We start from the raw sequence: 27,786 nt of genomic DNA, 5'->3' as shown, positions 1-27,786 counted from the left end.
GGCTCTGTTACTGGTGAGCTACCCCAGTGTAGAAGGCATGGCTCAGAGAGGCTGTGAGCCCCTTAATTCCAGAAAGTGTCTAAACATAAACTGTCATAGCTTGGAGGAGTTTGGCCCACCAGATCTGATGAGCCATCTTACCAGGAAAAGTCCAACCAAATTCCACTCTAAAAAGCTGGACCTAAAGTCTCTGAGTATCAAATAAGAGAATCAGGTGGAGAAGCAGGTAAAGAATTCATTGTGATTTGGGTATATTTAGGCCCAAATTTAGGCTGTGGAATTGTCTACTTAACCTGGGTAAAAACTGTCCTGTTGAGGAATATTCACAGGATCCACTTTGTTTGGGTACATTATTCTCTGGGGAACCAAGAGCCGAAAAAAAAGGTTTTTTTTCCCCAGGAAACATGCCAGGTTTGCATTCGCCACAGTCCAATCTGCTGCTTTCTGTAGTTCTGTACCCAGAAAAGTCTCCTGCCTGTACCCAAGGAGCGAGCAGATGGGTCGGGGTGGGGTGGGGATCCGTGGAACTGGTGCCATAAAAAGCTCTCGACAGAAATAAAACCTTGTCTTTCCTACCGCACTTAATACTGCCTTTCCTACGGCGGATGCTTATTAAAATGTGTTGCATGGCATCAAACCCAGGCCACAGGCTTCCCTTGCTGCCTCTGGGATGGCTAGACGGAGACCTCCACATCAGTGGTGCTTCCTGGCCTCCAGAGGAAGCTCAAGTTTCCTCCAATCCTGAGCCCTGGGGTAGAGAGAGGAGAGAAGGAGGTGCAGGGAGGAGCCTCAAGCAGCGTGCTCTAGGCATTAGGACAGCGCTTGGCCCACCAGCTCCCTGGGCAGTGCTTGGCCGTGGTGCCACCTTGCCACTGGAGCTGTGAGTGTGGACAGAGGGGAAAGGAGCTGTGGATGCCCGTGGCCATTCAGGGGTGCCTCTCTCCCCCAGGTACTAGATGGGGTGTGGCAGCAAAGGTTTGTGGCAACAGGGAGCCTGCATGTGCTCATCCTCATTCTCTGTACTTGTTCTGCTTCTCCCAGGAGACTCTGGGCTGGACTGGGAGGGAGGGAGGGAGGGAGGGAAAGAGGGAGGAGAAAGAGTGACAGGAGAAGCATTGAGGACTGACAACCTTCAAATTCAGAAAAAGACCCTCCACCTGATGACAGTGACCTGTAATATTCAACGCCACTGGCTATGCTGAAGGATGAGCGCTCTGACAATACTGATGAAGGCTAAGTTGGATAACCTTTTTGAAGGACAATACGATCACAGGAAACCAATGCTTTTAAAAAGTTAATATCCTGAATTTGTGGACCGTCCCTTAAGGGGTGAAAAATCATATTTGGAGCAAAGACTTAGGTACAAGGAAGTCTATCACAACATTATCTACAATCCTAAAGAAACAAAGCAAACCAAAACACCCCACAACTTAAATGCCAAGGGGTAGAGCTTAGTTAAATACGTTCTAGTACATTCAGATGATGGACTATTTTGCAGTCATTATCCATCAGATTCTCACTACCTATTGACACAGGAAGATGCTCTAGTATAATCCCTATCTTTAAAAAACAACAAAAATTGGCCATATTTCCTCATTTTGAAGATACTAACAACTGAATGAGGCACCAGAGGCTTAACAAAAGTCTTCTAGGGAGAAACAATAATAGGACACTAAACACATATCAACTGTAAAATACATCCCAATTTAAGGAACATTAGAAAGTGAGAAATATGTGCCTTAGAATAGAAGAAATATATCTCTGGGATTACGGCTGATTTTTATTTTATTCTTTATACTTTTCTGTAATTTCCAAATCTTTAACAGTAAACATAATTGGGCTGTAGGAATGCCTGGACCCACGTCTGATGTTTTCTGCCATGTGAAGGCAAGTACCACTGCGGTTTCTCCCTGCCCCGACTCCCTCCATTCAGGGAGACCAAAGGAGTCACCAGATTGGTGGGTTTAGAAGAGACACTGAACTTCCCAGATCCTGCCAATCCCCTTCCTTCATGGAGCCCACCTACCAGCCCAGAGCACATCCTCTAGATCGCCCCAGCTCTTGGGAGGGTTGGAGGGGCTGTCATTTGGGGATTCAGTTCAGCTCTGGGAGTCAATATTAGGAAGCCCACTTGCCTGCAGATATAAGCCCCATTCTCTAATGTCAACTTTATCAGTGAACTGGTCATATTTTTTTGTCTTTTGCCTACTTTTTTGTCTTATTTCTCAGTTCAAAACCCAAGCATGGAAGACGGGTGCTATACTGAACCCTCTCAAAACCTCCAACAAACAGGCTGAATTTTATAGTCAGATAAGATCATTGAGCAAAGAAGAAATCCAGTTAAGCATAGCCAAGCCCCTTAGGGAATGATGCTTCCCGCACAGTGAGTTCTGCGTGGGCTCTAGGGAGGGGACAGGGACCAGGGCATTCAGGACAGGCCTCTCTGGAGACCAGCGAACAAGCGGGAACCCTAGGTCAGAGGTGCCTCTTCTCTTTGTGCTTCCACATCTCAGTTACAAGATGCCACTGAGAGAAGAATCTGCTTTTCCTCTCCTTGCAGCATCTCTTGGTTGCTAAGCAGATCCCTTGGGTAACTATGTGGGCACAAAACCTTTGCAGAACTGCCAGGAATCTGCTTCACCCAATTGTCAAGTGAAAAATGAAATCATTCCTCTCACCTGTCACTACTTTGCACAAAGCTTCCATTATTGAATGGTGATGGCCCAGAATGTTATTCTCACCTACTTGTGGGAATATAAATGAGTTTTGCATATTTCACCCCCAAGAGAGTGGGAGGGGAGGAAGGGGGTGTTGGGATCTCTCAGGTTGATACTCTTGTGAGTTAATGATTGCGGAGAAGCAGGTGGAACAAATCAGCAGTGTCCTCTGCCCTTGGAAAAATGGTGCTTCAGGCAGGTGAAGACTATTCTGATTTAGAGGATGCTCTCCTTAGGCCCCGAGATGCTCATGAACCCCTCTGATGACCTCCTGAATTAGAGTCAGAATCTCTGAAGAGGAGGACAAGAAATTTCTGCATTTTAAAGAAATTCCTTAGATGATCCTTATGTGCACTGTGCACTTTAAAGTTCGAAAACCACTGCTTTCTCTAACATGGATATGTATACAAACAAGTGCATTAAGAGGTGTTATGATAAATGTATGTCCTGGAAGGAGTGAGACACTATCGGAGGGAGGGTCCATTTTAACCGAGTGCAAGGAAAGTGTTGTTTTGAGTCTTGAGCAATGAGTACACGTTGTCCAGGCAGAGGAGGAAGGGGAAAAGGACATCTTAGGCAGAGGAGAAATGCTAGCAAAGATACAGCTGCCTGAGGCTGGCCTGATGAGCTAAGAGTAATAAAAGCTTGAATGCATAGTGTTAGGAGGGGAACCACAAGTGAGGGGATGACAGAGGGGAGGATCTGGAGGTTAAGGAGTTTGGAATTTAACCTGTGGCCTGTGAGTTGCCCCCAAGAGTGGTATGTTCAGATTTGCATCTTAGAAAAGTCACTCTGAAGACTGGTACAGAAGATAGGTTGGGAGGGGCAAAACAGGAAGCGGGAAGACCACTAGAGGCTGTCCTAGCAGCCTGAGCCAGGCCCAGGCTGGGTATGAAGGTGACAGGAATGAAGCCACTTTTCTTCCTTGGCCCTGATCCACTCAGCCACCAAGTGTACAGCACCAAACTTGAACCAAATACCCTACCTGTGTATTGGAATAATCAAAACATACGGAAGTATTGCTTAAGCACCAAATACGATGATGATACTGCTTTCCAGATACTTAAAAATACAATTTTAAATCATCTCATGAAACAAGCTGCAATTCTTAGGCAAGTGGATTAATCTGGTGCTTCTCAAACCAGGGTATGATGGTGCTAAGGGTTACCAGAAGCCCCAAGGTCAGAAGAGTGTATCTTCTAGGAGCATACAACTTCTTTGAAGATTGGGGGGCATTATTTTTTATTAGTTCAAATGCAAACATACTATACTGTGGCACACCAGTTTGGACTCTGATGGCGCATTCTTCTCAGCTATTGGCACATCTGTAAAATGCAGGGTTTGGTTTCCATGACCTCTAAAGTCTTTTCACGCCCCAATATGTAATTACTTTTTTCCTAACTAGTTAACATCGTCCTCCTTTCCCTCTAGATCTCAGAGATAGGTCATTTTTTTCTATTTCTGTAAGGTCACCCTCCTTAATTCGTACTCCTGCTGTTGGCAGCTCTTCTCCCAGTTCTCAGATCCTTTTAAGCATGATGTGGGGCCTCTCACCCTCCGCCCCTGCAACGCTTGCTCAGCCAGAGTTTCTTGATCTCCCTCCATCTATCTTCTCTAGAGTTTGTCACCTTCCTCATCTCTAATTTAAAAAAGGAGGAGTGGGGGAGGCAATCAAGACAGAGTAGCCCTTTCTTCTGGACAGGGAGACTTCCATCCTCCTTTTGACCTTTCCCTCAATTACTGCTGGTTTGACATTTTCCCCCTTTCATTCTAAGTCCCTCCTGAACTCTCTCATTTGGAGTCTGAATTATTTTGCATTCAATGACTTTTTCAGGTTTTGGTTTAACATTTAACAACTTTGCCTGTCAACCTCCCTTCTTTTTCCTCCAAAATGCTGAAATGCAGTAAAAGAGCAGAAAGGACTTTCCCTCACTTACAGTCATCACATCACTTAGAGTGGAATTTGGCTGAAACTTGAACCAAAATGTGATTGGTTTCATCACGCAAGGAGTGAAGGATGTAAACCTGACGTCGCTAAGTTCATCATCTGCATTTTCCCAAACTTTTGATGTAATCACACCACACACACACACACACACACACACACACCACACACACACACACCACACATACACACACACATACACACACACCACACACACATACACACACATACACACACATACACACACACATACACACACATACACACACACATACACACACATACATACACACACACACATACACACCCACACATACACACCCACACCCACACACCCACACCCACACACACATACACACACATACACACACACACACACACACACACACACACCCCTCACTCCTAAAAACTGTATTTTTAGGGATTTGGTTGGAGATTGGAAAATACTGTCATGAAGAGAACACGGGTTTAAGACAGAAAACAAAGGCTAGGGATAAGTAAATTGATCTTTCAATGGAGAAGGAACCACAATAAAGTTTCTAGGGAGCACTCATTTAAATTTTAAAAATTAAATGTAGAGTAAGAAACACTCACGAGGGCTTCCCTGGTGGCGCAGTGGTTGAGAGTCCTCCTGCCGATGCAGGGGACATGGGTTCGTGCCCCGGTCCGGGAAGATCCCACATGCCGCAGAGAGGCTGGGCCCGTGAGCCATGGCCACTGAGCCTGCGCGTCCGGAGCCTGTGCTCCACAACGGGAGAGGCCACAGCAGTGAGAGGCCCGCGTACCACGAAAAAAAAAAAAAAAAAGAAACATTCACAAAACCTCCAGTTTTCAGAAGTCTTTTCAGGTTATTAAATGATAATCTGATCAGGGCAAACCACAGAGTGGTCCCTCAATGATAGATGAATGGACGAGAACCTTGATAAAAGATCAGGGAGGAAAAGTGTTCAGTTACATATTTAGGGAGAAAGAATTTAAGTTATACCTGTAAAATAATATCTGAATTTTCTATTATGTCCCAGAAAGTGTACAACATCATAAAGAAATACAAATTAAAACCACAGTGCGATAACTCAGTACATGAACTATGCTAGTCAATATGGAACTTAGGAGTCATTGTAGGTTTATTAAGGAAATTAACCTGGTTCAATTGCTGGGGCTGAAACTAGAATGAACGCTTTTGTATATTTAATGAGGATGTTGGAAACCAGAGTATGTGTGCGATAATGACAATGACAATAGTAGTGACGACGACAGTAACAATAAAGGGTAGAAGAAGCTACTCTTTATTGTGCATACATATGTGCCAAAGAAGGCATATTAGGAATTGAAACAATGGGGCAAAAGGACACTAAATAATTATTTGAAGTTTCTAGATAGGGAAGAAAGAGAGAAAAATCAAGACTTCTCAGTTTAGAGAGACAAAGACTAATGGGATTTTATTAGTTTGCCAAACACTGATAGCGTTAATTCCAACTAACTCCAATTGATCTAATTGCATAGTTTCCAATCAATCTTCCAATAATAATTTGGCTTTTCACATGGATTTGCCTATAGAAATATAAGTGCTGCTCCTGTGACCTGGCCTCTCCAGACCCTTGCCCTGTTCCAGCTTTGGGACTGGCCAACTGCAGGACCAAGTTCAATCATTGATTCTTTCAGGGATGCTTTCCCATCAGCTATAAAATGAATGAGGTCTGAAAGGAGGAAATAGTTCTTTAAGCACTCTGAACTCTTGCAAATGAAGGTGCCATATACATGTAGGTAGAACTTAATATAATTTATCCTTCAAACTGGAATACTTTTGAAAGCGCTATTAATAATTAGGCTGGGCAACAGGTATACATAAAGACTGTCATTCTGCACCATCACTGTGAGCAAGGACATGGTTTCCAAATGCTAGCTCAATGACCAGGAGAAATTTCCATTATCCCACTGCAAAATCAGAGAAATGAGGGTCTGAAATAAATTTTTCTTAAAGATTACAAAATATTTCATGCAAACAAAGAAGATTTGCAATTTATGTGTAAGGCATAAAGAATAAAATAACAGATGAAGTCTTTATAAATTTCTTCTCAAACACATTCCTCTCCCTCTTCCCTAGATTTTATCATTATTCTGAATTTGTTTATCCTGAATCTTGAATTTGTGTTATCATTCCCTTGATTTTCTTTATAGCATTACTAGATACATATGTATCTCTAAAAATATTTAGTTTGTAGGGTTTTTTTTAACATTATGTAAATGGAATAATCATTTGGTAGGTATTTTTATAGGATTTTTTTTCCTAACATCTTATAAGTCAGGAAGGACACAGCATCACTTCTGCAGTATTCCTACCAAAAAACCTCAACCTGAATCAAATCATAAGGAGACATCAAGGAACCCTAATTGATTATTCTACAGATGACTTGCCTATAATTTTCAAAAGAGTCAAGATTATGAAAGTCAAGAAAAGACTGAGGAATTGTTCCAGATTGATGAAAACTAAAGAGACACAACTAAATGCAACATGTGATTCAGAACCATATACTTTTGCTATAAAGGACATTTTGGGGACAATTAATGAAACGTGAATGGGGGTCTGAGGATTAGATGATAGTAATGTATCAGTACTAATTTTCTGATTTTGGTACTTCTATCATGGTTATATAGGCTATCATTCTTGCTTGTAGAAAGTATAAATAAGAAATTTGTAGTATCTAATTTTTTCCCCAATAGCTAAATGTTCCAGTACCATTTATGGAATAGGCATCCTTTCCACACTAATATCAGTGCTAGTTCTATGGCATTTCAAGTTTCCATACATACTGGGTCAGTATCTGGGCACTCAAGTCCATTCCATTGGCCTTTCTGTCTGTCCCTGAGCCATAGAATCATGTTCATTTTTCCTGAAGAACATTTGGTATAAAAAAATTAAAATCCACTTACAATCAATTTGTACTATGACGGGGCCACCAGTCTGAATTGCTTCCCCCAGCCCCTCCCCCCCACCTTATATCTCACATGCCAGCCACTAAGAGGCTGCTGGCTTTCTGTTTCTCACACATACGCCAAGCCTGCGAAGCTGGATGCCATTTCTGGAGGAGCAGCCCCAAGCCCTTGGCTTCACCCCATGCCTCGGCTCCTGCCTGTAGCTTTTTTGATTGTGATGCCTCCATTGCTTGGTTCTGGACACCACCCTCCTTTCCCAACCCCGGACATTCTATGCTTGGAAATGAAACACCAGAGATTTCTTTTCTCAGCATCTTTGGAAAGCAATGGTGCTTCGGAAAGAAGTAGCCATCAGTTAAAATAGTGCTCACTGATGAGGAAAGCATGCGAGCGAGGAAAACAGGTTATAAGGCCTCTTCCACATGGGAGCTGTTAGGCCCCAGCTCACAAAAGAGGCTCTTCCTTTTGGAGCCCGACAACAGCCTCAGGCAGCGGCTCTCAGAGTGTGGTCTCCTGATCATCAGCACCACCACCACCCAGGAACTTGTTAAAAATGCCTCTTCTCGGGACCCACCCTTGACCTAACTGAATCAGAAACACTGGGCCTTAGGAAGCCCTCCAGTAATTCTGATGCACTCAAGTTTGAAACCACTGGCCTAATGAATCTTCAGCCTGGACAAAAGTCTCTTCCCCCAGCTCTTGGTGGTACACAGGTGTGCTCAAATGTATAAAATTACTTTCTGCAGCAGAGCCCCAAGAAATCATCTGTCCACACAATCAGCAAATGACTCATTGCGCAAGTCTTGTCTCCTGAGCCAAGCCAAGGTTTCTAAGCACCTGCTGGGAACCTTCCCCACACCTGTCCTCCTGGGATGTCAGGCTCAGTGTTTCTTCTCCCTTAACCATTGCCAACTCCTGTGTAGATAAATGGCACTACTATTCCCTAGCCTAGAAACCTTGATACTTTCTTCAAATCCTCCCTCATCCTTGCTGTTCACATGCAATTACCAAATCCTATAGATTCTAAAGTCTCTGCTTTTCCATGTATAAGGGCTTTCTAGGTGTACTGCTTTTTGCTAAGCATTTTACGTGTTACTTTATTTAGTCCCCACAACAAACCATGGAAGATAATACTACGATTATCATCCCTATCTTACATGGAGGAAACTGAGGTTTAGAGAGGAAGAGGAACTTCTCCAGAATCATCCAGCTATAATACTTCAAAGGCAGATATTTTAAAGGCAGATATGTCTGTCATACAACTCAACAAAAAAAAAACAGACAACCCAATTGAAAAATGGGCAGAAGACCTAAAGAGACATTTCTCCAAAGAAGAAATAACGGATGGGCAATAGGCACATGAAAAGATGCTCAACTTGGCTAATTATTAGAAAGATGCAAATCAAAACTACAGTGAGGTACCACCTCATACCAGTCAGAATGGCCATCATTAAAAAGTCTACAAATAACAAATGATGGAGAGGGTGTGGAGAAAAGGGAACCCTCCTACACTGTTGGTGGGAAGGTACATTGGTACAGCCACTATGGAAAGCAGTATGGAAGTTCCTCAGAAAACTAAAAGTAGAATTATCATATGATCCAGCAATCCCACTCCTGGGCATATATCCAGACAAAACTATACTTCAAAAAGACACATGCACTCCTATGTTCATAGTAGCACTATTCACAAGAGCCAAAACATGGAAATAACCTAAATGTTCATCAACAGATGAATGGATAAAGAAGATGTGGTACATATATACAATGGAATACTTCTCAGTCATAAAAAAGAACGAAATAATGCCATTTGAAGCAACATGGATACAACTAGAGATTATCATACTAAGTGAAGTAAGTCAGAAAGAGAAAGACAAATACCATATGGTATCACTTATATGTGGAATCTAAAATATGACACAAATGAACCTATCTATGAAACAGAAGCAGACTCAGACATAGAGAACATACTTGTGGTTGCCAAGAGGTAGGGGGTTGGGGGAGGGATGGAGTGGGAGGTTGCGGTTAGCAGATGTAAGCTATTATATATGGAATGGATAAAATACAAGGTCCTACAGTATAGCCCAGAGAACTATATTCAATATCTTAGGATAAACCATAATGGAAAAGAATATTTTAAAAAGAATGTTTGTACATAGATATGTATAACTGTATATATATGTACACTTTGCTGTACAGCAGAAATTAACACAACATTGTAAATCAACTATACTTTAATTAAAATAAGTAAATAAGTAAATAAAAAATAAATAATAAGTAATAAATAAATAAATAAGAAAGGCAAATATGTCTGAAACTGAAATCAAATTCTGGATTTTAACCATCCTTATCTCCTTTTTCCCAAAAGAACTCTAAAATCATCATCACTTTCCTAGTGACGGTTTCTAACTGGTACTTGGTCTTCAATTAATCCTTAATAACACCTTCAGGGATCTTTCTAGGAAGAGGGGGCATCCCATCACTCAAATCTTCTTGGAACTTCACTGCCTAAAGAATAATTCTAAACCCCCTAGTGCCTAAGGCCCTCCACACCCAGGCTCCACCTTCTTCCCCAAGCTTGCCTTCCACCCCATTCCTCCAACCTAAATCACATCTTGAACTTTGCATCTATTGCTGCTCAACTCAGGCAACCTGAAAGACCTTTAACCATCCAGGCAGTCGTACTTATCACTCAGATTCTCCCACTGTTTCAAAGATGGCATATAAACGTCCCACCAGTATGTGTAAGTTAAGGTGGTAATTTTACAATAAAATGGAGAAATAACTCCCTCAGTGACCAAATGTGGCAGATTGTATTATTTTCCACAATTATCTCATACTATTCCCTGGGGGAGGATTATCTTTTCCCTGTACCACTGACAGCAGACTTGGCCATATGACTGACTTTGGCCAGTGGAATTGTAGTGGAAGAGCCTTAGATGACTTCCAAGCAGAAGTTTTAAAAGCTAACAGGTGGTTCACTGAACTCCCCAGCAGGAAATAGCAATGTTCTAGTTAGGGCCTACTGCATCAGCCTCAGTCCCAGAGTAGAGATAAGATGGGACACAGCCACAGCCAACTCACAACAGACATACAGCAAAAGCAAGAAATCAAACTTTGGTTTATAAGCTATGGAGCTTTCCGGGGTGTTGTTGTTGAGGCACCATCCTGACTAAAGAAACAGAGATTTATTTTTTTTAATCTTCTTTCAATGGAACCAATTAGCCCTAGTCTGCATCCCTGACATCAAAAGAAGTAGAACTTGGCCAGTAGGGTGGGTGTGTTCTGTGTGATAAGAAGATGCTTGACCTGACTGACTTGGCCTTTCCCTGGGGCAAGTGAATAGATAGAACTTCAGTCCAGCTGCACCACAATCTAGATGGGTAATTACTATCCCACCCCCTAGTGCCACAGATAGGAGATAGAGCATCAGCTGGGAAAATGTCCTAACATAGGGGAGGGTAGAAGAGGAGAGTTGTGTCTATGTTCCCCACTTCCAACAGGCTCCTGCTTGAGGAGCCTCAGTGTCAAAAACTCAAAGCCACTGGCTCCGGTGGCTCAGCAGTTGGAAAGAATTGGGATGCACCCCTTCCTCAACCTGAGCCAGTTCATCCCAGAAAGGTCAGACTCAATGCTGAACCAGATTAAAGCCAGGGGACCAAGAAGAACCTCCTGGTCACCCCACACACCTGTCTTGGTTGATAAGGCCCTATACACAGACTGGGATTAAGCTCAGGACAGACTGGAAGACTCCTCCTGGCTTTGGGACAGCTTATATGCTGCCTTCCTCAGGAGTGACCGCTGTGCTTTTCACCTCTGATCCAGTGATCTCCTCTGCCCTTTCTGTAAAAACTAACCCAGGGCTGCCTGTGACAACATTGGACTTGTTCCTGAAGGTCAGCTCTGATGACACTTCCTCCACAAAGCCTTTCTTCCTCCGACTGCCAACTTTCTCCTCATTCTGGAAAGTGGTGGGCACTGTGCCAGACTGATTGAATTCTACAACCCATCGTCCACAGCAGCATCCTTGAGTAGTCACAATATTTATCATAATGGAGCAAGAACCTCCCACACATTCTGTCTTATTTATTAAACCTAGCATTGATTGACCAAAGCCAATAAAACAATTTCAAATGAAGCATGACATTGGCTTTAAGATTAGTTGCTAAGAGATGACGTCACTGTAACTTCAAAACCCAGAATCTCATTTTAACCTGCTTGATTCAATGTAAACTTTGTACCCTTAAGAGAGAGACAATCATCACTAAGACTCAGGCTTATAATCAGTGTTCAGGGAGTGAAGAGTGAGAATAATTGTACTTCAATCACTTTTTTAAAGTATTTAGCTGCTAACACTAAAAAAAGTTCAGGTACCACAACAAAGTGAATACAGTTAGTTCCACTGGTCTGAGGGGGATACGGTCCAAGATCCCCAGTGATGCCTGAAACCGCAGACAGTACTGAACCCTGTATATACTATGCTTTTTCCTATATAGACATACCTATGATAATGTTTAATTTATAAATTAGGCATGTAAAAGAGTATCTGAATTGCCAGCATCACTATTCTTGCACTTTGGGCCATTATTAAATAAAGTGTTACCTTGACAGTTGATCTGATCGTTGTCACGGGAGGGATAGAACAGGATGGCATGAGATTTCATCATACTATGCATAATGGCATGCAATTTAAAATTTATGAATTGTTTATTTTTGGAATTTTCCATTTAACATTTTCAGACTACAGTTGACCGTGGGTAACTGAAACCACAGAAAGCAAAACCACGGGTAAGGGGGAGACTGCTATACACTTATCCCTAAATCACACATTTAAAGATTGTTACGACTTTAAATGTATGTTATATGCTTTTCACCAAAATTTTTAAAAAGTTAAAGTCCAACTAGAACTACATAATGTGCCTTGGAAGGTCTCAGCGCCTCTGAATCCCCGAATGTGACGAGGGTAAGTCAAGCTGTAAGGGAATGCTATAGGCAAGAACCATTCTGTAGCTAAGTGCAGTTCTGTCTTTTTGCTCATATCTCCTGTGTCACTCACCACAGCAGGGGTGCTGTAAGCCCCATGGCCTGCTCATGAATGTCCTAGGGCTGCCATAGCAAATTCCCACACGCTGGGAGACTTAAAACAACAGAACTGTGTTCTCTCACAGGCTGGAGGTCAGAAGTCTGAAACCAGGATGTCAGCTGGGCCATGCTCCCTCCTAAGCTCTAGAGGAGAATTTCTCCTTGCCTCTTCTGAGCGCCTGGTGGTTGCTGGTTGTCAGCAATCTTTGGCACATCTTGACTTTTAGATGCACCACTCCAACCCCTGCCTGCGTCTTCACATGGGCCTCTTCCCTGTGGGTGAATCTCTCCACTCACACGGATTTAGGGGCCACCCGCCTCCAGTTGACAACATCTGCAAAGACTCTATTCCCAAATAAGGTCATGTTCATAGGCACCAGGCTTAGGATGTCAACATACATTTTTGAGACACAAGTCAACCTACAACAGTCTGAAACTATTTTTTTCTTCACATTTCTTTGGCCAAGACAAAAATCAGAGACTTTCTAAAGGGACATTATGAAGAAAGTAAACACAAACAAACAATAGCAACAATACAACAGAAAGTACAAAGGCATGAAAATGGAGATGTTTATTCAAAGATTGTTGAAGTCTGGCCATGGTTTGACTTGTCTGCCAGAACGCATGAAGCCCTCTGGGGAAACCCTCCCCAAAGCATCCATTTCCTTCTCTTCCTTTTAGGGTTTCAACTCCTACAGGCCCAGGTGCCTTCCCAGATGGTCAGTGGAGGTGGATGAGCCCCTCCTGAAAGGTATACACACCTCCAGTTCCTCTGGGAGCTCTCAGGCTGCCCTATCACCTTCCTCAGTCAGAAATGTAAAAGAACAGTTTCCTCCCCAGTGCTTATAATTATTACCCAACCACCATTGTTTTAGATCCGGCACAAACTACACAAGGGCCCTTCCTTTGGGGCCAGACAGATTTCTCTGGGCCAGCCCAGGAGGCAGCGGCAGACCTGCAAGTGTTAGAGAGTCAGGCGCTGTCTCTGTGGCTTACATTCCAGCCAGCCCTTCTCAGCCGTCCAAATCTACTCACAAAGACCCTGTTCCTGAATCTTGAGGGATACAGTTTTGACTTTGCTTGGAAGAATAAATCACCACCTTTGTGAAGGTAAGTCAGAGCCCTCCCACTAAACCCTGCATCACCATGGCAACCGAGAGTCCCCTTCTCTAATTCAGAAGGGCGTCTTTTGTGAAACTCTGCAGAAATAGCCATGGTGGCACCTTTCGCTCAGTCTGCTCGGTCTGAGAAAAGGTGACTACAATTAGTGTGCAGTCTTTCTAAGTCTTTCATAATCCCTTTAGAGTGGGAACTCCACCTCCCCTGATGCTGCTTCTCCTTTCCTCCGTCTCTCCTTTCCTCGAAGAATTGTGGGCTAGGGTATTCAGGAGCAGTTTCCTACCACCACCTCTCCCTTCCCCCCACCAATCAAGTCCTCCATGCCTCCAAAACACCATATTATCTCCATGCCATTCCTGCATCCTCTATAGCCTATGAAAGAAAAGAAAATGGCAACAGCAAAATAAAGGAAAAAAGGACTCTATGAACTGAAAGAGACAGCAGGGATACTGTGATGAATATAAGGACTACCTGCTCCCCTTGCTTGCATTCTAAGCTTCAAGTACTAGAAATAAATAGGCAGGCTTTTATGTTGAAATTTTTTTGTATCCCCAGACAGCCAATCTCACATTTAGGGCAAGTAATTTCCAATCTGCTGAATTCTATTGTCATTAGGAAGGTAAATAGTAGAAAAAAATCAGTGAAATTTATTAGAACAAAAGTTAAATAAATACATTTGTATTATCAGCTTCTCTACTGCAGGATTGTAGTACTTTAAAAGCACATTCTCCACATGCTTCTTTTTTCAGGTTGTGTTTAACTCTATGTTGATTTGGCAGTATCTATCAAAAGGCTTTAAAAATTTGTACATTTTAACTCACAATTCCATTTCTAGAACTTGCTGAAAGAAAATAATGAGATGTATGTGCAAATATTTATAGACAAGGATACTCATTTTAGAATCATTTATAATAACCACAAGTTGGAAACAAATGTCCAGCATCAGGTATTGGTGAAATAGATGATGCTACATCATTATAATGGAATATTTACCACATATTAAAAATTATACTCAATGAATATTTAGGGATATGAAGGAAAATACTGCATACACACTCATACACATACACATACATCAGATGGGATTCTCTGGCTGCTGGTAACAACAAAAAACAATTTGAAATGGCTTAAGCTGACAAAGGTGACTTTGCAGTGCATTGGAGAAGGGATGACACTCCATGAATGGGACTGGATCAATTCTTTGTCCATGAGGGAAAAGCTGCATTTTGATTTCTACCTTATACCATACATGAAAAATCAGTATCTATATATGTAACCTAAATGTGAAAGCTAGAATAAAACAGGAAAACTTTTAAAAAGAAACATACGAAAATCTCTCGATTACTACAGGGGTAAGGTAGGCAAAGCTTTCTTATATTGAACACAAAAACTAATGGTAAAGGAAAAAAGATAAATTGAATTTTACTAAAATAAACTTTGGTTTATCAAAAATCACTAAGAGAGTGAAAAATTAAGCTACAAAACGTTGGGGGGGCTTGCAAAATATATATCCAACAAAGAACTCATATTCAGAATATATACAGGAATCCTACCAAACAAACAAACAGACAGACAACATAATAGAAAAGTGGGCAAAAGATTTGAACAGAAACTTAAAAAGATATCCAAATGGCCAATAAATCAATAAGTATATACAAAGATGTTCATCTTCTATAACCATCAGGGAAATGCAAATTTAACCCTTAAACCATAATGTGGTACCACTATATAACCAACAGGATGGTTAAAGAGAAATAGACAAATAATACCAAGTGGTAACAAAGATATGAAACAACTGAAAATCTCACACAGTGCTGGTTGGAACTCAACTTTGGAAACATTTTGGCAGTGTCTACTGAAGCTGAACATAGGCATGCCACAACCCAGCAATTCTGTTCCTAGGTATTTACCCAGAAGAAAGGGTACACATACTCACTAAAAGATAGGTACAAGAATGTTCATAGCAGTACCATTTTTAATAGCCCCAAAATGGAAACAACTCAAATGTCCACCAACAGCAGATGAATAAATAAATTGGTGCATTTATAAATTGTACTACTGTATAGCAAAGAGAATGAACAAATAATGCTACAAACAACAGCATGGATAAATCTCACAAATGGTGAGCAGAAGAAGCCAAAAACAAAGGAAAAAAATATTGTGATTCCATTCATATGAAGTTGAAAAAACTAATTTATGGTTACTTGCAGATACTGGTTACCTAAGGAAGTGGGAGTGACTGGGAATCAATTATTGTAATGGTCTTTTTCTCGATATACATATATTACATGTCTACACATGGATTAATAGCATACATGACTATACACATATCAGCTTTGAAAAAAATTCATCATGCTGTAAACTTGTGATTCATTTTCTGAATGTACTTCAAAATGAAAGCTATATTAATGGCTTAAAAGGGTAGAGGTTTATTTAACTCAAGCCACTCAAAGTTTAGAATTAGGCACTAAAGAACGGGACTGTTGTCTCAACAATGTTGTTGAGAATCCCGGCTCCCATCTTTATGCTCCTTCATGCTCAGCATGTGAATTTCATCCTCAAGTTTGCAAGATGCCTGTGATACCTCTAGGCATTGCATCTGCATTTGAGGAAGGCAGAAGGCAAAAGGCCCCAAATCAAAGAACCTACCAACTGAGTCTAGATCTGTGGAATTGTGCATACTGTTTATTTTAGTCATCATTTTCCATAGTTTCTAAAAGTTCCACGGTGATACGTATTAAGGTTATTTTTGAAAAGAAAGCTCTATACATGTAAAAAAATCAAATTAGAACACTCCCTAACACCATACACAAAAATAAACTCAAAATGGATTAAAGACCTAAATGTAAGACTGGACACTATAAAACTCTTAGAGGAAAACAGAGGAAGAACATTCTTTGACATAAATCACAGCAAGATCTTTTTTGATCCACCTCCTAGAGTAATGGAAATAAAAACAAAAATAAACAAATGAGACCTAATGAAACTTAAAAGCTTTTGCACAGCAAAGGAAACCATAAACAAGACCAAAAGACAACACTCAGAATGGGAGAAAATATTTGCAAATGAAGCAACTGACAAAGGATTAATCTCCAAAATTTACAAGCAGCTCAACATTAAAAAAACAAACAACCCAATCCAAAAATGGGTAGAAGACCTAAATAGACATTTCTCCAAAGAAGACATACAGATGGCCAGGAAGCACATGAAAAGCTGCTCAACATCACTAATTATTAGAGAAATGCAAATCAAAACTACAATGAGGTATCACCTCACACCAGTTAGAATGGGCATCATCAGAAAATCTACAAACAACAAATGCTGGAGAGGGTGTGGAGAAAAGGGAACCCTCTTGTACTGTTGGTGGGAATGTAAATTGATACAGTCACTATGGAGAACAGTATGGAGGTTCCTTAAAAAACTAAAAATATGATTACCATATGACCCAGCAATCCCACTACTGGGCATATACCCAGAGAAAGCCATAATTCAAAAAGACACACGCACCCCCCCCAATGTTCATTGCAGCACTATTTACAACAGCCAGGTCATGGAAGCAACCTAAATGCCCATCGACAGACAAATGGATAAAGAAGATGTGGTACATATATACAATGGAATATTAGCCATAAAAAGGAACGAAATTGGGTCATTTTTTGAGACGTGGATGGATCTAGAGACTGTCATACAGAGTGAAGTAAGTCAGAAAGAGAAAAACAAATATCATATATTAATGCATATATGTGGAACCTAGAAAAATGGTACAGATGAACCGGTTTGCAGGGCAGAAACAGACACAGATGTAGAGAACACACCTATGGACACCAATGGGGGAAAGCAGCAGGGGGGTGGGTGGGTGGGGATGAATTGGGCGACTGGGATTGACATGTATACACTGATGTGTATAAAATGGATGACTAATAGGGACCTGCTGTATAAAAAAAATAAATAAAATTAAATTTAAAAATTTTAAAAATAAAATAAAAAGAAAGCTCTAATTGAATGGGAACAAAGCAAAAATAATTTTCCGATTTTGTACTTCAAGCCCCGTAGAGGTAATTCACAGGGTTTCCCATTGGGCTGAATAACTGGAGACTCATTTCTATGCCTATAAGGGCAAAAAAGTAGCCCCGAACTTATTCTTGGGAGAGTGCAGAACAATGCACGGCTCCCCACTTCTCACATTATAAGGTGCATGCAAAGACTTTGTGTGGGGGCCCCCTAAATGCTACTCTTTGGGAGCAGAGGTGTTTCTGACCTGAAATGACTTGGGGAAAATGGCAGCATCCCACACAGCCAGGGCTGGTGTGTAGGTGTCTGCTGCTGCTGTTCGACACTCAAATGCATATTTTATCCATTTTCTGGAGCTCTGCAGGGTAGAGCTTAGCTCAGAATAGTTAAGGAGGAATGCAAATCAAGAAATAAGCTTAGTTATAGTTTAATTCACTGAAGGAAGACAAGTAAAAAGCATTATAAATATTTCAACAGAGGTGATTTCCTGAAAAATGCCATTGATCAACAATTTTTCCTTAGAAAACGACCTTTGAAATAGCTTGTGTTTTGAATGAGTCAGGTTTATTCTCCCTATCTGGGTGATAATGCTTGACCTTGAGGTTTCAATCCTTCACTCACCTCCAGTCACTGAGAAAACTAGGTGACCGGCAAACAGACTCTGTTTGGAGCTTCTGCTTGAAGGACCCAAACATTTTTCTCCTTCTGACTTACAATCCAAGGACTGTTTGGAGACAGCCCTCAAATACTCAAGTGGAGAGAAGCAGAAAGTTGACACACAGTGATTCTGAATGTTGAGAGGGGAAATTGTGTTAAAGAAGAACCAAAAATCTATATGATTTTCAGACTTCACTTTCAACAACATTTATTTACCACCCGATTTGTATGAGGCCCTAAGCTAAAACCTAGGGTCTTCAGAGACAATCTCTCCCCCACAGGAGCCCTCCACTGCCATGCCCTAGAGTCATCCCAAAAGCCACTCCTTCCCCCTCCCTCCTTACCCCCATCCCCAAGAGCCACACTGACCTTTGAGTCCCTCTCAGGCATCAGGCTATTTCTCACCTCCTCACCTTTACTCTATGTCAGGAACACTCTCCTCTCCCCTCCTCTTGCTTCCATAACCCACTCCCCTCAATCTGGCCAACTCCTATTCAGCCATCAGGTCTTAGTGCAGACATTTCTTGTAAGAAAGCCCACCTAAGTCCTCCCAAGTGCCTCTGCCTACACTTTCACTTAGAACTTCTTTCCACTGAATAAACTTTAAAAGGCACAAAGAGACAAAAATAAAATGTCTTTTATGACTATACTTCTGGAGTCTTGCTTATTCAACACGCTAGTGATGTAAAACTAATATTACTTGGTCACAAGATATGTTCTCTCCCTGCTTTGTACCCCATGATTCTTCAGCCTATATGCTCATTAGATCCCTGTGCTCCTGTCCTGGCCTCCTTGAAGGTGGGGATTGCATCTTACTCATCTTTGTTCCCAGCAGAAATCAGTATGGTATCTTGATACGGTAGATGTTAAAAAATACATATTCAGATTGAACATAGTTAAATATAATATATTGAATTGACTCTAAATAAAGATGGGCACTAAGCTTGCACCATCAAGGAGTCTCTATTCAGTCTTCCCAACTGGGTTTATACAAACTGGTTCAAGTTCACAGTAAATATGGAAACAATACACAATTTCCCATGACAAATTCAAGAAAAACTCTAGGCCAAATAGTGAAGTTGGTGCCTTTAAAACCAGACTTTTATAGAAATGAAAACTTGGAGGTCTACTGAATACCTATCAATAATGAACTGGTTGAGTAGTCTATGATCCATCTTTCCAGTGGACATTAAAATAGTGACGTGAATCTGTTTGTTGATGTGAGAAGATGTTCATGACATAGCTTTAAGTAACAAGAGCAGACTATGTAACAGTGATTTTATTTACATTTTTTAAAGCATGTGTGCATCTGTGTGTGTGTGTGTGTATGCGTGCATGCACGCACGTACGAGGGAAAAAAGAGAAGAGCCTAGGAGGACACACACCAAATGTTAACACTGCTTCCCTCTGAGTGGTGAAATTAAGGATAATTTATCTTTTGCTCTAAATACTTTCCCTGAATGTTTGCAATGAGTAAAAACAGGAAAATATTAAGCTTTCATTGGAGATACAATGGCCATGGATAGTATGCCATGGAGAGCATGCCAAGGTGTGTGTGAGGACGCTCTGCTTTTCTGAGGGGTACACTAGGCTCTTTGATTGTAATAAGTCCCTGCATTATAGCTGAATTAATAACAGCTAAAATCTTTGCTATTGTCATGTGCTAAAAATTTTACATACGTTAATTCTTTCTTTTACATGACACAACAATCCTTCCCTGCTTTATGCTTTTTTATAGCACTTATCACTTTCTGATACTAAACAGTTTACTTATTTATCTCCTTTATTGTGTGTTGTTCCTCTCACTAGAATGTAAACTTCCTGTGGGCAGGGCTATTTGTTTTGATCACTGCTGGATCCCTAGTACCTATGGCAGTGCCTGGCAACTTAGTTAGTACTCAAATAAATGAATGAATAAATGAACAACCTTATGACATAATAGCTAGTACTATTCCTCCCTTACAATGAGGACTCTAAAGGAGGCTAAACAATTCGCCCAAAGTCACACACTGAAGGAGCAGAGCCATGTCTCTCTCAACACAGATCTACATGATGATCTGTGTTCTAACCCGCTCTCATCAGTTACAACAAATCCTTGAATGAGAGTGTCCTCCTCCTCCCCCAACATGCAGTCAGTCCCCAGGAGAGACAGTGAGATGTCACATAACAACTTTCAACTGTGGTTTCCTTCTGACTATTAAATTGGTAAGATCTTGACATAACAGAAGATGTTCTATCATTTGCAATGGTCATCTAACAGGCATGATATTTTTTCAGATCAAAAGCAGGAGGAACAGGGCCTAGAAATCTAATCAAGTATTCACTAAACAAACAAACAAAAAAAATAGAGCCTGGAAAATGCCCTTAAGGCATCTTTTTTTTTTTTTTTTTTAATTGTGAGTATAAGAATTTGGACTGAATAGATAAAACCCCCAAAGGACAAGGATTTTCTCAGGGAAAAATCCTCAGGGATGATGCAAGGAGAAAGTACTTGGAGCAGCAAACCCAAGTATTTGGGCCCATGGCTGGTCATGGCAGTTTAATAATGCTGACCATTAAGATCTTGCACATAACTTGCTTTGCTTTCCACATAACCAAACAATCTTTTGACTTACACAGAGCTTCCCATGTAAAAATCTGTCAGTTCTCCTGAGCATGTGGGATTTGAGAGGTAAAGCCACAGGTAGTATGTGCAGCCCAACACTGACCACAGTGGGTACCCGCAGGTCTTGGAGCTCAGGGCCCTAGAGAGAGAATCCTCTGACCAGAGATGTATGTTCTCCAGCCCCTTTGGCAATTTGATTTCTCACTATAGATTAAGCGATTGGCATCCTAAATTATCAATCAGTCTTCTGTGGGCTTGATTAATGTGGGTGAATCCCTGTGGAACTGACAACCTTTGGGAGCTCTGACCAATCCAGTTCCTAGATCTTCAGTGGGAAAACCAGCCCTGAATTGTAATGACAATTCTAACCCGGGAAAACCAGACCCTTCCCCCATACACACACATGTCCACACACACATACACACACATACGAAATATGTACAATATACAGATGCACACACAAATACACTCACATACACACTTATATACAGACCCGTGAGGCCCTGTCTGAAGCCCTGTTTGGCCAGGCAACTCCTTGGATGACATCATTATCTCATTTTCCCTGTAACTGAAAATTCATGCAGTTGAAAGATATAAAACATTTCCTTCAAATTTCCTTGTATTTCTCCATCTTTGGTGGTTGCCAACTTTTCATTGAGGGTAAACAGACTCAGTTCAACACAAAGTCTGCCCAGGTACAACAGCAGTTTTTCCCCACAGTTCTGCACTAGGCTGGTTCTAAAGGCAACTAGTGGTACATGTAAAAGTATGAAATTAGAACACTCCCTAACACTATACACAAAAATAATCTCAAAATGGATTAAAGACCTAAATGTAAGGCCAGACACTATCAAACTCTTAGAGGAAAACACAGGCAGAACACTCTATGACATAAATCACAGCAAGATCCTTTTTGACCCACCTCCTAGACAAATGGAAATAAAAACAAAAATAAACAAATGGGACCTAATGAAACTTAAAAGCTTTTGCACAGCAAAGGAAACCATAAACAAGACCAAAAGACAACACTCAGAATGGGAGAAAATATTTGCAAATGAAGCAACTGACAAAGGATTAATCTCCAAAATATACAAGCAGCTCATGCAGCTCAATAACAAAAAAACAAACAACCCAATCCAAAAATGGGTAGAAGACCTAAATAGACATTTCTCCAAAGAAGACATACAGACTGCCAACAAACACATGAAAGAATGCTCAACATCACTAATCATTAGAGAAATGCAAATCAAAACTACAATGAGATACCATCTCACACTGGTCAGAATGGCCATCATCAAAACATCTACAAACGATAAATGCTGGAGAGGGTGTGGAGAAAAGGGAACCCTCCTGCACTGTTGCTGGGAATGTAAATTGATACAGCCACTATGGAGAACAGTATGGAGGTTCCTTAAAAAACTGCAAATAGAACTACCATATGACCCAGCAATCCCACTACTGGGCATATACCCTGAGAAAACCATAATTCAAAAAGAGTCATGTACCAAAATGTTCACTGCAGCTCTATTTACAATAGCCAGGACATGGAAGCAACCTAAGTGTCCATCAACAGATGAATGGATAAAGAAGGTGTGGCACATATATACAATGGAATATTACTCAGCCATAAAAAGAATGAAATTGAGTTATTTGTAGTGAGGTGGATGGACCTAGAGTCTGTCATACAGAGTGAAGTAAGTCAGAAAGAGAAAAACAAATACCGTATGCTAACACATATATAGAGAATCTAAGAAAAAAAAAAAAAGGTCATGAAGGACCTAGGGGTAAGACGGCAATAACGACACAGACCTACTAGAGAATGGACTTGAGGATATGGGGAGGGGGAAGGGTAAGCTGGAACGAAGTGAGAGAGTGGCATGGACATATATACACTACCAAACGTAAAATAGATAGCTAGTGGGAAGCAGCCGCATAGCACAGGGAGATCAGCTCGGTGCTTTGTGACCACCTAGAGGGGTAGGATAGGGAGGGTGGAAGGGAGGGAGACGCAAGACGGAAGAGATATGGGAACATATGTATATGTATAACTGATTCACTTTGTTATAAAGCAGAAACTAACACACCATTGTAAAGCAATTATACGCCAATAAAGATGTTAAATAAATAAAGGCAACTAGTCAGCAGGGCTGCTTCCCTAGAAGCAGGGAGTGAGCAGGGCCACAGGGCTCCTTGACAGAGCTGAGAAGGAGAGAGAGAACACTTTTTCTTCTCTCCCACCCATACCAGGCCCTTTCTTTGCAGGAGCTGAGAGCTGGCAAAGGCCAGCCCAGGGGACCTTTATGAAACATCCTGTTTAATGCTGAAAAACACAATACCCAAACAAGTGAAAAGCCAGTTCTTTGAGACTGCCATTGCATTCCTCCTCATACCTGTTACTTCTTGTTAACTCACCCAGAATATAACCTAAAGTCCTTTCTTGGCCTTTAAGGGCGTTATGAACTGGTCCCCAGCTACTGTCTGCATCCATAACAGCCTCTCCTCCTTGATTATTCCACTCCAGTCCCATGGCCTCCTCACTGGTCTTTTAACACACCCCCATGCTGCTGCCTCAGGACCTCTACACTTGCTGTTCTTTCTGTAGGGAATACTATTCCTTTGCAGATATCCACATGACGTGTTCCCTCACTTTATTTAGGTCTTTATTCAAATATCACCTTACTAGAGACGCTGTCCCGTCATACCTCCAATATATGGCAGTACCTGCCTCCTTTTACTCTTCATTCGCTCACCCTGATTTATTTTTCTTCCTAATTCTTATTCCCCACTGACATACTATGTATGTGCTTATTGTTTGTCTTCCTCCACTAAAATATAAGCTCCTTGCAAGCGGGGACTTTTGTCTGATTTGATGACTGCCGTTTTGCCAGGGTCTAGAATAGCACCCGACCCATAGTAAGTACTCAATAAATCTGTGTTGAATGAATGAAATGTGCTTCTCCTTCCCCATTTTCCTTTTTCCTATTTATTTTTCCTGAGGCCTCCAAAGTTACAAAGTCCTCAAATAACATGTTGACTCTGGAAGTGTATCATTCTCCCTGAAGTGCCTAACATGTAGTAAGGTCCTCCGTGGTGTCAGGCAGCCCAACACGAAGTCTAAGAGCTCAGGTTAGGTTGAGAAAGGATTTCCAGTCATTAGCTAGTTGTACAGAAATCCATGGAAGGGAAGATACTAAGGGATTCTAAAACCATTCTAAGGAGTAATGGCCAAATTCATCTTTGGAAAAGAAGTGCTCTTTGGTTCAGGGAATTGCTTTTAATGGACCTTTTAGTTCTGCAAAGAAAGGCCTAAAGTCTGGGCAGGATAGAAGAGCCTGAGATAGGAGGGCACAATTTTGCTCTCAGTCTATTACAAAGGTGTCTATATTGGTAAGAGAAGTGTTTTTATGTTTTCTAGTTGCACTGGCTGATCTGAAAAAAACAAAATTTAAACAGAGCTAGAAACTTAAAGAATAAAGTAGAAAGGAGAGGTTTGTCTGTTCAATATGTCTGGAACACTGGGCTGAAGAAGGTATCAGAGGGGGCTCCTGGCAACATGAGGTGCTTCACATTCAGTTTTATTTTGTCTCATAATCTATGAAGAAATTTCCCTTATTAACCCCAAGTCTTCAACAGAAGCTATGTTAACCGCTGCCAACGTCAGCCTTGTGTTAGCACTGCCTTAAGGAATCAATGGAGACTATGTCAATGTTTTGGATGGTGAAGGTCAAATGGGACCAGGGAAGCATGAAGAAGTAGTGGTGAGGCGGCTAGAGGAGGTGGAGGAGAATTTGGAGGACAGAGATGTCAACAAGGAGAATGTAATCACTTAGAGAAATTCTTGGAAATTTGACATAGGAATCAGAATTTCTTGCAATCAATATAATATCCGTATTTGGATAGTAAAAGAAAAGGGACTCAGAGAGAATGAGAAATTTAGGGACTTTGTGGTCCCTAAAGTGAATTCTGCATCACAGAATTCAGACTTGAATCTCAGTGGTTATCTACTTTTAAAACTTTATTTAACCATAGAAACCTGTTCATCAAATAAGCTATTATATAGAACCCAGCAGGTAAAACAGAATAAAACTGAGCCACTGTGATGGAAAGGGATAGAGGTTTGAATTTATGCCCAGTTGGCTTTCCCGTTGGATCCCACGTTGGCCCTCAGGCCCCTCTGGGGAATCCCAGTACCCCAGGAACATAGTTTAAAAACCATGGATCTAGAACTCAAAGCAAGAATATACTCTTTAATATTCCAGATGGTTGATCTTTCAGCCTGACTCTGAGGGCTCATTACCTGCTAAGCAGCATGTCTCTGAGCCAGCTGTCACTGATGGGGTGTTCTCCTTTCTCTTGAACTAAATTCCTCAACCCTGGGACTTCTACCCACTGGTCCTGGTATAAAAATCAAAATAAGCCTATTCTTTCCATATAACAGCCCTTCAAGTCTTTGAAGACCTCTAATTTCCTTCCTTAACTTGTCTTTGTTCCAAGTTAAACATGCTCAACCCTCCAACTATTCGCAAACTATTCTTACATTCATAGGCTATTTGGGCACCTGAAATTACTGATATTAATTAGAGAAAACAAACAGCATAGAGTTAAGACCAAAACAGGGGCACATAAAAGAGGGGTACAACCACACACACTATGAGGGTAGTAAAGGAAAATGAGAGATGTTGATCTGCTACTCTGAAAACTGTACAGAAATATGTCCTCCTCCCTACCCAACCCTGCCCGCCCCTGGCACTGTGAAGTGGTCTGGAAATCAGGTCGAACTTCATTCAGCTCAGGGCTGCGCCCTGGATCACTCCCTAATAGTCACCAAATCAGAGATACGAGGGGATGGCTATCGACAGCGGAGGCACTCAGCTCTTACTATTATTATTTTGAAAACATCCCCCAGCAGCTGGGCTCCGGAATTCAGGACAGTAAGTGCCTAGCATGGGTTCATCCCCACTAGTCTTAACTGACCACATGTGTATCCACACAGTTATTGATCCTTGCCTAATGCCATGGACTCTATTAACTAAAAACAAGTGACATTCTGTAACCATGGATCCATCAGTTGTTTCGAGCAGGATGTATCAGAATGTCAGCATCGTTTAGTGGTTATTATTGGATTTATCTTAGGCACTGGCTTTGGTGGAGGCTGTAGGGGTCAGGGAGGTGAGCTGCAACACGTAGGGCTAGTTGCACAGCTGGAAAGTATGCGACCAGCTCAGTATGAGGGCGCCCCACCAACCTCCCTGAAACGAAACTTCGGCCTCCTGCTGTCGAGGTGTTTCACACACACCCTATTGGTGGCTTGAGGCTTGGAGACACATGCATGTTGCGCATACCAGCAGTGGGCAGACAAGGAAAACTGCACTTGACATAGGAGGGTCCTTTCAGTGCCGATCCTGCCTCTGCATGCCTGGACCGTATCCTTTGCCTGTGATAAAGCTCTTCCATGAGTATAAAACTGCTTCAGTCCTGTGAGTTCTTTCAGAGATGATTAATGGGTAATTAACACAGCAAGGGTGAGAAGGGACTTCAGATACAAGCCATTCTGCGGCCTGAAGGGTGCTTCTGATGGGAGAGTGTTAGTGTTTGGTGCTGAAAGCACACAGTTTTGTAAGTGGGTGTGATGAAGTACAATTCTTAGTTCTGTTGGATGTTAGGGAAGCACGTCCAGAAAAACAACAGGCACGTGGTCTGGTTTGCTCCAACAGAAAACTATTTCTAACTCTGACAAAGAACGCATCCAGCCAGAGTTGCCAGGTATGTGTGCAAACAGATAGAGAAGGCCCACAGTGTTCGTCCTCATTTTTTTTCTTTTCCCCACACGCTCCTTTATTTTGTCCCTGTACCTGTTAGGGGCAACACTGTGGTTTCATGTATGTGGTTTCATGTCTTTTTTCCACAAATAGAATATTATACATGCTTCTGAATCCTAAATAACGTCATTGGTATTGAAGAAAGAATCAAGGTATCCCATGTCTGCCAGGACTATGACAGCATTGACAACAAAACAGAGGCTTGGGAAGGAAGTCAATTCAGGAGGGAAGAGAATGTGTATATATGAATGAATGTATGTGTGCATACATGTATATTCAGATGTGTATGTGTGGTATGTGTGTGAGAGAGTATGTATACACACACGTAATTTTCACACACCACATATATGTAGAAAAAATGATCTGCGATTAAAAATGAAACAAAATATAACCATTTTATTCTCTTAGCTCAGGATTTGAGCTATATCTAAATCCAGGCTCTGCCACCTGCCGGCTGTGACTATGTACAAGTCAGTTAACTGCTCTGAGACTGGTTTCCTCATCTATAAAATGGCAATTTTTATTGTGCAAGGTTCTGATGGGGATTAAAAGAGATAATGCATGGGCTATATATGTCATCAACCATCAACAGATTTCCAGAAGAGAAATTTTGACCAAAATTTGCTAACTTCCTTTCTTTTCTCTGAGGATCTGTAGTGAGAAGAGGAAGGACAAGAAGGGAATGGAGCTCAGAGAAGAAGGACCAAGGAGGAGGACATGAGGAAATAGCATTAACTTCACTCTACTTGTCTGCACTGGAATAATCCCCTAGGAACCAACCAGGAACTCGCCTATCAGTCAACAAAGGCAGCTAAAACATGATCTCCTGACCCCACTGTCCTCCCTGCCACCATCCACTTGCTATGGAGTCAGAGACAGGAGGCCACTTACCGGGGATGC

This window comes from Monodon monoceros, unplaced genomic scaffold (genome assembly GCF_005190385.1).
Source record: "Monodon monoceros isolate NGI ecotype Baffin Bay Population unplaced genomic scaffold, NGI_Narwhal_1 Super_Scaffold_12, whole genome shotgun sequence".
Lineage (NCBI taxonomy): Eukaryota > Metazoa > Chordata > Mammalia > Artiodactyla > Monodontidae > Monodon > Monodon monoceros.
Note: the sequence above shows the minus strand (reverse complement) of the source record.